Genomic DNA, 12,523 nt, shown 5'->3' on the forward strand with positions numbered 1-12,523 from the left:
TATAAGGTCGTGCAGCTATTTGGTGATTCTGAAGTTTCCATTTCACAATTTACTTCAAGCTTGAAAAAGTTATGGTCATGCTGCAGATTCATGGTTGTGTCCATATGCTATGTACTCGGCATGGAAGACTCTTATAGCAAGATGATATTGTCAATGGATAGAAAAATTTCCCATGCTGCTTTATTTTGAAAGATCCCATACTGCTTTATGCAGTCACGGATGATAACTGTGGTGAAACAAGTGGAGCTCCAATTGTTGGAGCTGATAGATGGTTGCAGCTCTGAATTTAGGAGTCATCGTCTAAAGTTAGACTTATCTGAACCAATTGTTGCCTATGGTACTTGAGATATAGTGACAACTAGCATGGCTTCACGATATATACCATAAATAAGGTGGTTACACACAATTCTTGACATTATGATTTCCTTTGTTTTCTAACTCTATCTGTTGAACCCTTATAGGCCTTCAGTGAGCATTTTGACATTCTGTGGTACTTATCTGCAACATCTTAATGCTATTATCTTTTGTTTTATCTTCAATTAGCATTATTGTTTTCTGAATCCATGTGTTTCATATTATCATGACCACATATGAATACGCACTCACAAAGATTCATTTAAATATGACTGTTTTATGGGTGCATGCTCAAACCAAGACATGACCTGCATAGATAAGCTGATAACAACAACTACTGCAAATGAAGAACGGGACAACCTGATGACTAAGAGTTGACTCCGCACGAGCTCGGCATGTTTGTAATACTGTGCTGGGAAACAAGCTGTCAAATACACCATTTCACTCGCTTTATTTAAATCAAGACCTATTTGATACTACTGTACTGAAGCTACAAATGAAGACCTTGCAATTTGTCACTGTGTATTTTCCTTGATTATCAATGACATACTTTGCTTTTGTTATGTCTATACATCCACATGTTTATTCCCATGTCTACCGAAGTGCTATAAGTACAATGACTACTTTACTAAAGTCAATTTTTATAATAGCTTTTGCTTAATCTGAGACTTCTCTTGTGTATTATATGATTGATATAGCAAGAGCTACGCTCATATTTCTTTCTTTTTATTTTTTTTTCTTTTGTGTTGAAAGTGCTTTGTTATAACATTGGACTCAAGTACTCCTTCTGTTTTTATTTATATGTCCTATTAGGTCTGTCTTAACTCAAACATTTGTATCTTTGACCATCCATTTTCTAAAAATGATATAGATTCATGATATAAGATTTATGTTTTTAGGTTCATGATATGAAAAACATTTTCATATTAGGTTGTAAAACTATAATTTTTTTTTTCAAAATGGTTGGCCAAAGATAGTAATATTTGACTTAGGACAAACCTAATGTGTTATGTAAAAGAGAACGGAGGGAGTAGTAGTCATTGAGTGTGTACCAAAAGCTTTTGTACATGAGTTCTCACATACTCATATGTATATTTTTTGTACTAAAAACTTTTGTACGTGAGCATACGAAAAATGCTCATGCATAAATTCCAACTATATATCTAGAAAGGGCGCGGCAAGGCCACGCCTGGTTTTTTCTAGTTTATCCGAACCACACCACCACTATCAAATGGAGCCCAACCTTCCGGAAGGCCGGTCACCCAGTTCCTTCTACTCAAGCCCATGGGCTGCGGCCCAGTGCACCCAAGCTAGGGTTTCATTCGCCACTCGGTCCCTGCCACGCCACGGTCTCTCGACCCCAATATAAAGGGACCCCGGCGCCTCCAGCCCCAAGGCCCCAACATCGCCACGGGCGCGCAGCCGCCTGTTGTACCTCCTGCTTCGATCTGCCGCTGTCTTCTTCGATCTGAAAGCCTTCTCGTTTCTTCATTTAACCCGCTGTTTTGTTTCCTTTTCTATCGCTGTTTATTACTCCTGGGTGATGCGTGGTTTTGGTGCCGTTGTTTTCGGGGAGCACTGTCCCAATGGCCGTCCGCCGTTCGCCGTCGGCGGATCCCGGTCTCCGTCTTTGCGAAGCTCCCGAGACGCAAGCCGGTGGCGCTTTAGAGCCCTCGTCCGTTCGATACGCAGTCGGATGCCGGGTTACGCTCGCCTCCAAATCTCTCCTTATTTGCTTAGCTCTCTTTCGTCAGATCTGGATTTCACTTTTTTCTTCTTCTTACAGATTTTTAGAAATAATGATGGAGTTGTTGGGTGCAGTGATTATAAAAACATTCCTCGTCCTGATGGGAGATCCCCCGTGATCGACTCCTATACACCCATAGAATCTGAGCACCACACATCATCTCCAATCTTTTATGTCGAGTATTTTATTTTGTTTGTTTAACTGTTTGACGATATTTGTTCCGCGAGTTGTGCTCATTTTTTAATTGGATTTTTGCGCAGCTTTGGTTGTTTTTTATTTCTATTTTATATAAAACGGGTTTTCGTTGATTTTGAATAACTCCGGATTCTTTTTATAATTGAATTACTGGGATTGAACTGCAAGGAATGTGCCGTTGCCGCTGTCTAGTCCAGTGAACAAAGAACGAACTGATTTTTAACAATCTAAAATAAAATAAATAAAATGTGTACAAACAATTTGGAAAATAATACAAATTAAAACCTGTATTCCCTAGTAAGGCCAGGATTCCAAGACCGTGTATTTGAAAGGTAAGAAAACTAACTATTTCAACTTTTTTTTTTTGAAAATGTATAATTGTTTATACCCATTCATAACTTTGATTAGCGAAACAAATTTGTATATTGAATAAATACCAGAGTTAGAAGGAGGAACAGATTTTATTGCATTAGTTTTTTTTAGGGGAATTTTATTGCATTAGTTGGTTGTAATAGCAGTTCAACCACGCCCAAGCAAATTTTTTGGGCTTGGTTCACTCTAGGCCTGCGGGAAACTAAAGAAGGCAACGGAGAATTCTCGTCAGGTATCGCCTTCCCATCCCCGTTCCTGACAGGGAAGATTTTCCCTGTCCCTGTCTCAGCTAAAGCTCGCGGAGACATGGTCTCCCCACCTCCCAACCCGAGCGGGGAATACATCCCCGACGGCTGTTCCCGGCCCCGATATGAGTTTGGAAAATCTAGAAGTGTGATCGCTTAGTTTTACATTAGCTCTGAGAACTCATGGACAAATCATCAATCTAGAAGAAGAAATTTTCCACAAACGCATCTTGCATCAGCTAGAAATGTGATCGCTTAGTTTTACAAATCACAGCTCGCAAACAGAGACAAAATCTGACAAATGCCACTACTAGAGAACAGACTTTAGAACGATGTCCCAATTTAGCATTAGCCTCGGACTAAAGGTCCCTGCCCAACGGTCGTCTGCGGGGCAGGGATCTTTAGTCCCGGCTGGTATTACCAACCGGGACTAAAGCTTTTAGTCCCGGTTTGGGTGATGCCCTGGGAATAAAGATTAATCTTTAGTCCCGGTTTGGATCCTTAACCGGGACTAATTATCCCGGCCTATAATTCAGCTTATTTCTTCCTCCCCGAGCCCGAACCATTCCATTCAAACTCACTGTCTCTGTTCTTCAGCTTGCTGTTGTTCTTGCTCTCTCCCCCTCCATTGGTGTTGCTCTTCGATTTTGGAGGTAACAAACTTAATCCTCTTATGTTTTATCAGTAGCTTATCTCATTTTACGATGTAGATGCACGTGTAACTTTATATGTTGGACTTTATTATGATTTTATATGTCATTTTTAGCTCAAAATCACATGATGATTTGCATATATGTTTGATAAACAAAAGTTAAATTAGTTCATCAAAATCACGCCTCGCTCGTCCTCGCTGGAGCACGCGCCATCCTCGTCCCCGGTGGCTTACGTGATCTTAGAATTAATTTTTCTATGAAATAAAAAACTTAGAAAATAATTAGAAAATTGTAGAAAATCCATACTAGTTGAACTTGTGGATCGTGTTCATCTCGGCGAGTATGTTCTCTGCCGAGCGGTAACAGACGTCAAGGAGGAGCTTTGATTCTACGAGGGAGAGCGGCAACGGTCGTGGAAGACCGTGTTCCCTTTCTCGTAGAATCGGAGCTCTTCCTTGGTCAAGTACGGTGCCGTCCGGTGGAGAAATGCTCGCCGAAATGATCACGTAAGCAAGGTCAACTAGTACGGATGGTTATTTATTGAAACATGTGAAATCCATACTAGTTTTGTTTAAATATATCATTTTAAAAAATATGAAATTTACACTAGTTTGCAAAAATAAGTATAGAAAGTAGATGGCAACTGGTACCGGATCCTCGGCCTCTCGTTCGGTTGCGAAACGACTGAGGCCAGAACTCCCTCTCATTATCTGCGGCAAGTGTAAGCAGAAGATTGTGATGGAGTACCGAGTCAAGAGACAGGGATCCAACAAGGGTCGTGTTTTCTACAAGTGCCCAGATCGCGATGTGAGTTTCTTACGCATTTTATAATTATGGCTAATTGACCTGCTTTTCTTGAATATTTTTGACTAAATATTTTTTGGCTTTAATTTCAGTGGGAGGGCAATGGATGCGATGGTTGGTACTGGGAGGAAGATTATGCTATATACGTGTAGAATTTGGGTGCGCTTGAGGTAGTGGCTGTTGCTGATGAGGCAGTGAGCCAGCAAGAGAAGCTTATTGATATTCAACAGAAGAATGATTTTTCTGTTTTAGTTGCGTACGATCACGAAATAATTATGTTACTGAAGTGCATTGTAGTTTTAGTTTGTTTAGTGATAGTTGGGATTGCTTACGTTGTAGCCAGGCTTAGTTAATTAATCAACCGTGTGTGTGTCATTTATGTTGTGTAATAAAATACTTAATTATGTTCAAGGTTTTCATAATTTATCGTGTAATACAGATTATGTCACGCCATTGGATGTACAATGCCGATCGCCGCTCCCAAGACTTTATTGAGGGCTTGCACTATTTCTTAGGTGTGGCCGAGGCAAATAAGCGGGATGGTTTCATGTGCTGTCCATGTGCCCTATGTAAGAATTTAAAGAAATATTCAAGCTCAATGAGTCTTCATTCACATTTGCTTAAGTCAGGTTTCATGTCAAACTATATATGTTGGACTAAGCATGGAGAAAGCGGGGTCATGATGGAAGAAGGTGAAGGAGAAGATTTAGACATTGATGACATTATTGCTCAGTATGGTGCCTTTGATGATACTACAATGGGGGGAGATGAAGAAGAGGTAGCGGTAGAAGATGATCTCGGTGATGCTCTTGGTGATGCCATTCGTGATGCACAACAAGAATGGGAAAGTGAAAAAGAGAAAGTTAAGTTCGAGCGCATGCTTAAGGATCATAGGAAGTTGCTATACCCAACGGCCGAAGAGGGGCAAAAAAAGCTAGGTACAACACTGGAATTGCTACAGTGGAAGGTAAAGAAATGGTGTATCCGACAAGGCATTTGAGAATTTATTGAACCTCATAAAGAAGATGCTTCCGAAGCCAAATGAATTGCCCACCACTACGTACGAAGCAAAAAAGTTATCTGCCCTTTGGGATTAAAAATCCAGAAGATACATGCATATCCTAATGACTGCATCCTCTACCATGGCAATGAATACGAGAATTTGGATGAATGCCCGATATGTAAAGCATCGCGGTATAAGATCAGGCGCGATGATCCTGGTGACGTCGAGGGTGAACAACGTCCTAGAAAGAAAATCCCTACCAAGGTTATGTGGTATGCTTCTATAATACCACGCTTAAAACGTTTGTTCAGAAATAAAGACCATGCAAAGTTGTTGCGGTGGTATAAAGAAGACCGTAAGGTAGACAATATGTTGAGACACCCAGCTGATGGGTCCCAGTGGAGAGCGATAGACAGGGAATTTCTAGAGTTTGCAAATGAGGCTAGAAACTTAAGGTTCGCCTTAAGTACGGATGGTATGAATCCTTTTAGAGAGCAGAGCACTAGTCATAGCACTTGGCCAGTTACTCTATGTATCTACAACCTTCCTCCATGGTTATGCATGAAGCGGAAGTTCATTATGATGCCGATCCTCATCCAAGGTCCGAGGCAACCTGGCAACGATATTGATATCTATCTGAAGCTATTAGTTGAAGAACTTCTAGTTTTATGGAACAAACTAGGTGTACGTGTCTGTGATGAGTACAAACAAGAACACTTTGACCTACGAGCAATGTTGTTCGTAACCATCAATGATTGGCCTGCTTTAAGTAATCTTTCAGGTCAGACAAACAAAGGATATAATGCATGCACACATTGTTTTGATGACCTTGACAGTATATATTTGAAAAGATGTCGAAAGGTCGTGTACCTTGGCCATCGTCGATTCCTTCCTTTGAATCACCAAGTAAGAAAGAAAGGGAAGCATTTTAAAGGTAAGCCAGACCACCGGAAGAAGCCTCATAACCGAACCGGGGAAGATGTACTCGTAATGGTCAAGGATGTGAAAGTAGTATTTGAAAAGGGACAAGGTAGTGAATCTGTTCCCAAAGATGCTAAGGGACACACACCCATGTGGAAGAAGAAGTCCATCTTTTGGGAGCTACCCTATTAGCAAGTCCTAGAGGTCCGCAACGCAATCGACGTGATGCACCTGACAAAGAATCTTTGTGTGAACCTGTTAGGATTCATGGGTGTGTACGGAAAGCCAAAGGATTCACTTGAAGCACGCCAGGACTTGCAGGGCATGAAAGAACGAGACAACCTTCATCCAGAAAAGACAGATGATGGACGTCATTACTTAAGTCCTGCTAGCTACACGCTTAGCAAAGAAGAGAGGGACAGCATGTTCGAATGTCTAAGCAGCATCAAGGTCCCATCGGGATTCTCCTCCAATATAAAGGGTATAATAAATGTGCCAGATAAGAAATTCCTAAACTTAAAGTCCCACGACTGCCACGTGCTTATGACACAATTGCTTCCAGTTGCTTTAAGATGAATTCTACCTCCACATGTACGTCTAGCCACCGTGAAGCTATGTGCATTCTTCAATGCAATTTCTCAGAAGGCAATCAATCCAGTGGAACTAGCTACTCTACAGAATGATGTGGTTCAATGTCTTGTCAGCTTTGAGTTGGTGTTCCCTCTATCTTTCTTTAATATCATGACACACATCCTAGTTCATTTGGTGAAGGAGATTAGTATTCTTGGACCTGTGTTCTTACATAACATGTTTCCCTTCGAGAGGTTTATGGGAGTCTTGAAGAAATATGTGAAAGTCCATTCTAAGCCTGAAGGAAGCATCGCCTAGGGCAATGGAACTGAGGAGGTCATTGAGTTCTGTGTTGACTTTATTCCTAACCTTGCCCCGATTGGCGTTCCCGAATCACGACACGAGGGGAGACTTAGTGGTAAAGGAACTTTAGGGAAGAAAACATATATCGGCATGGAAGACGATTATTTCAATAAAATACACTACATAGTTCTTCAGAACTCATTATTGGTGCATCCATACATCGAGATACATAAGGAGTTCTTACGATCCAAGTTTCTAGAGAAGACTGAAGCTTGGATTAGGCGTCAGCACTTGGAAAGTTTCAGTGGTTGGTTGCGAAAAGAATGTCAAGGCGATGACAATATTGATGAGCAACTATATTTGTTGGCTAGGCAGCCATCATGGCATATCCTCACGTACCAAGGGTACGAGATAAATGGGAATACATTTTACACAGTTGCTCAAGATAAAAGGAGCACCAATCAAAATAGTGGTGTTCGTATAGATGGCACAGATCCAAATGGGAATATACAAACATATTATGGCCGCATAGAAGAGATATGAGAACTAGACTATGCACCTAATTTTAAAGTCCCTTTGTTCCGGTGCCAATGGGTGAAGCTGACCGGAGGAGGGGTAACAGTCGACAAAGAGTATGGAATGACAACAGTGAACCTCAACAATATTGGGTACAAAGAGGAACCATTCGTCCTTGCTGTCGATGTGAGTCAGGTGTTCTATGTGAAAGACATGTCTACAAAATCAAAGAGAGGAAAAAACGAAGACATCAACTCAATGATCAATGAGCCAAAGCGCCACATAATTCTTTCTGGGAAAATAAATATAGTGGGAATTGAAGACAAGTCAGACATGTCAGAAGATTACAAAAGAAATGTCCGAATTCCACCCTTCATAGTGAAGAAAGATCCAAGCATCATGTTAAATGATGAAGACACTCCATGGTTACGACAAGATCATAACCAAGGGTCATACGTCAAGAAGAAATTCACTGTTGTGCCCGCATGATACAACGATACATGTTTAATATATTATGTTTTAGAGACAGATATTATGTAATATGTTATGACTTCACAATTGTAGATCTTGCTGAGATGATCAAACTTGGTATTCAGAGTTTTTTCATCTGATGTCATTTAGTGTTTCATTTGAGCAAGTTTGACCAAGTCAAATTTGGTCAAATAAAAAAACAACACTTTGACTCTAGTATTATGAACTCTAAATGACTTCAAATTGAAAAGTTTTGAATACCAAGTTTGTTAAACTCAAAAAGATCTACAATTGTTGTTTTGGTCAACTTTCCATTTGAGAAAGTTTGGACGGTTCAAATTTGTGATTTTTAAATTTCAATGCCTACAAACTAGTTTTCGGGACCCTAGATTGTCTCAAATTGAAAAGTTTTGAATACCAAGTTTATTAAGCTCATCAATATATACAATCCTTATATAGGCCATTTTTTCATTTGAAAAACCTTGAACAAAATGTAGTTCAAATTTCACAAGTGTGTGACATAGTTTTAGAAAGTCTATGAGATTCAAGAAGTTGTGACTAGTATTTGACAAAAATTTCTCAAATGGGAAAATGAGCTATGTAACAATTGTAGATCTTGCTGAGATGATCAAACTTGGTATTTAGAGTTTTTTCATCTGAGGTCATTTAGTGTCTCATTTGAGCAAGTTTGACCAAGTCAAATTTGGTCAAATAAAAAAATAACACTTTGACTCTAGTATTATGAACTCTAAATGACTTCAAATTGAAAAGTTTTGAATACCAAGTTTGTTAAACTCAAAAGATCTACAATTATTGTTTTGGTCAACTTTCCATTTGAGAAAGTTTAGACGGTTCAAATTTGTGATTTTTAAATTTCAACGCCTACAAACTAGTTTTCGGGATCCTAGATTGTCTCAAATTGAAAAGTTTTGAATACCAAGTTTGTTAAGCTCATCAATATCTACAATCCTTATATAGGCCATTTTTTCATTTGAGAAAGCTTGAATAAAATGTAGTTCAAATTTCACAAGTGTGTGACATAGTTTTAGAAAGTCTATATGAGATTCAATAAGTTGTGACTAGTGTTTGACAAAAAATTCTCAAATGGGAAAATGAGCTATGTAACAATTGTAGATCTTGCTAAGATGATCAAACTTGGTATTCAGAGTTTTTTCATCTGAGGTAATTTAGTGTCTCATTTGAGCAAGTTTGACCAAGTCAAATTTGGTCAAATGAAAAAACAACACTTTGACTCTAATATTATAAACTCTAAATGACTTCAAATTGAAAAGTTTTGAATACCAAGTTTGTTAAACTCAAAAGATCTACAATTGTTGTTTTGGTCAACTTTCTATTTGAGAAAGTTTGGACGGTTCAAATTTATGATTTTTAAATTTTAACGCCTACAAACTAGTTTTCGGGACCCTAGATTGTCTCAAATTGAAAAGTTTTGAATACCAAGTTTGTTAAGCTCATCAATATCTACAATCCTTATATAGGCCATTTTTTCATTTGAGAAAGCTTGAACAAAATGTAGTTCAAATTTCACAAGTGTGTGACATAGTTTTAGAAAGTCTATGAGATTCAATAAGTTGTGACTAGTGTTTGACAAAAATTTCTCAAATGGGAAAATGAGCTATGTAACAATTGTAGATCTTGCTGAGATGATCAAACTTGGTATTCAGAGTTTTTTCATCTGAGGTCATTTAGTGTCTCATTTGAGCAAGTTTGACCAAGTCAAATTTGGTCAAATGAAAAAACAACACTTTGACTCTAGTATTATGAACTCTAAATGACTTCAAATTGAAAAGTTTTGAATACCAAGTTTGTTAAACTCAAAAAGATCTACAATTGTTGTTTTGGTCAACTTTCCATTTGAGAAAGTTTGGACGGTTCAAATTTGTGATTTTTAAATTTCGACGCCTACAAACTAGTTTTCAGAACCCTAGATTGTCTCAAATTGAAAAGTTTTGAATACCAAGTTTGTTAAGCTCATCAATATATACAATCCTTATATAGGACATTTTTTCATTTGAAAAAGTTGTAGAACAAAAAATACTACATTTTCTTTATTTTTATAGGTTCAACAAAAATTTCCTGTCAATTTTGTTCAAAAACCGAGAAAAAATTGAAACATTGACGTTACAATAATGTGATAATAAATTTCCTATCGAATAATATTAGTTTTATTAATTTTAAGTTACAAATATATTTTTGCATTAACAAAATACTTAGTATTAGTAACATTTATATTCTATATTCATAAAAGAAATTAAAAACTTTAGGTTACAAAATTTTCCTATGGACAATAAATAATTAGTTAATCAATAGTATTTTTTAAAATAAATATTGCAAAGTATTGAAGTTGCTATGGAATTAATTGATTAACCTAGTATTAAACAAAATCAAAATCCCAGGCCTTTCCAATTACGCTGGCGGGTTGCCAAAAATTTCAGGCCTTCAGTCCCGGCCCAGGCCAAGAACCGGGACTAAAGGGTGGGCGGCAATTTTGGTGCCCGCCCAAAAATACCTTTAGTCCCGGCTGGTAACACCAGCCGGGACTAAAGGGTTGGACCTTTAGTCCCGGTTGGTCTTACCAGCCGGGACTAAATGACCTTTAGTCCCGGCTGGTGTTACCAGTCGGGACTAAAGGGTCCCGGCCTATATATATCGAACGTCTATTCTGTTCATCTTCGATCTCGCCTCCGTCGCTCAGCCCCGCCCGGCCGCGCCATCCGCCGTCGTCGAGCTCGTCTCTGCTGTGCCGCCGTCGTCGTCTACCCCTGGCCGGCCGCGCCATTCTCCCGGCCCGCATCGCGCGCCGCATCCCGTCTCCGCCGCCGCACCCGACCCCACCCTCCATCGCCGACGCTTCCCGCGCACCCACCGTACCCTCCGTCGAACTCTCGTGATCTGCTGCTCTCGATCGATCATGGTTTTAGATTTTTTTTACAAAGTCTCGGCTGTATGTTAGATTAAAATGTATTAAATTTTAATTAGTAGTTTATTGTTAGTTTTTTAGTTATTTTTAGATAGTTTTTGATATATGTTAGATTTAAATGTATTAAAATTTAATTAGTATTTTATTTAGATAGTTTTTTAGATAGTTTTTATTATAGTTTTTGATATATGTTAGATTAAAATGTATTATCTATTACTAGTTTATCTAATTTCATGTTAGATTTATTTAATTGGATTTAGTAATTATATATTCTATCTCTCTATATATATCTAGAGAGAGATTCTATATGTATACATATGTACGTAATTATTTCTATATGTATATATACATGTACTTATTTTCATGTGTTGAGAGAGAGAGAAAATTGTATCTAGAGAGACATTCTATGTGTTATCACATGCATATCTAGAGATATAGACATATGCACTTATTTCTATGTGTTGAGAGAGAGAGAAAATATATTGTATCATTCTATGTGTATATATATACATGTACTTATTTTCATGTTTTTGGATCAAAAGTGTTTTTGATTCAATTCCAAAGCCTATACCTTATTATTGTTTATCCTTATAAAATATTATGTGTTATTATATTTAATTGGATTTAGTAATTCTATATGTGTTATCACATGTACTTATGTTATGTACCATAGTAATTCTATCTATGTGTTATCTTGAAGATACAAATGGCTGCTCCGGATGATAACTTGAGTGATGACATAATGGCGGATATTATCAACGCCGGCACCAATGTGGATGTAGATGACACGAGTCAGTACTTTGCTGATTATGAGGATATCCTGAATATGCCGGTGGTTGAAGATCAACAAATTGTCGCGCAAGAAAATACTGGCGAGGTATATATTCGATTATCTATCATCTCTTATAGATGCATGCGTACGTATATTTGTTGTTAATCATTGTGTTTCTACTCATATAGCCGGTCTCTGGATCTACATCAACCACCGACAAAAGTAGGAAAGTCCGAGGGCCAAAAAAGCCATTAGAGGGCCGTTTCATAATATCAGAATTCGACACCGACACCGGCAAACCATTGGGACCACATGCTCAGACATATGTCAATCAATGTGGGTTCATTGTAAGGGATAGGATCCCAGTTAGTGCTCGTGAATGGAAGCAGAAGATATCTGCTCCTAGTGTTAGTTTTGTATCTGATCGTGACAAGAACCTAGCTTGGAGAGATATCACTCAGCATTTCACATTACAAGCAGATGATGCTTTGAAGGAGCTAGTGAGGGATTGGACAATGAAGAAGATGGCAACATTGTTCCAGAGTTGGAAGAAGACATTGTATAAAAAGTTTATCTTGAAGAATGCTACGCCGGATTTCAATGCTAAGGCGTTTGTCAAGTTGGAGTCCCATTGGAATGCCTTCGTAGAATACAAG

General features: G+C 38.4%; 1 non-coding gene across 1 annotated transcript; it reads left to right on the forward strand.

Annotated features, from left to right (window-relative positions):
* The first annotated feature begins 2,165 nt into the window (after positions 1 to 2,165).
* On the forward strand, positions 2,166 to 2,252 carry LOC136547793 (small nucleolar RNA snoR8a). Its single transcript, XR_010781746.1, has one exon. It is a non-coding gene; the product is annotated as a small nucleolar RNA snoR8a (small nucleolar RNA).
* The last annotated feature ends 10,271 nt before the right edge of the window (positions 2,253 to 12,523 follow it).

This window comes from Miscanthus floridulus, chromosome 3, assembly GCF_019320115.1.
Source record: "Miscanthus floridulus cultivar M001 chromosome 3, ASM1932011v1, whole genome shotgun sequence".
Classification (NCBI taxonomy): domain Eukaryota; kingdom Viridiplantae; phylum Streptophyta; class Magnoliopsida; order Poales; family Poaceae; genus Miscanthus; species Miscanthus floridulus.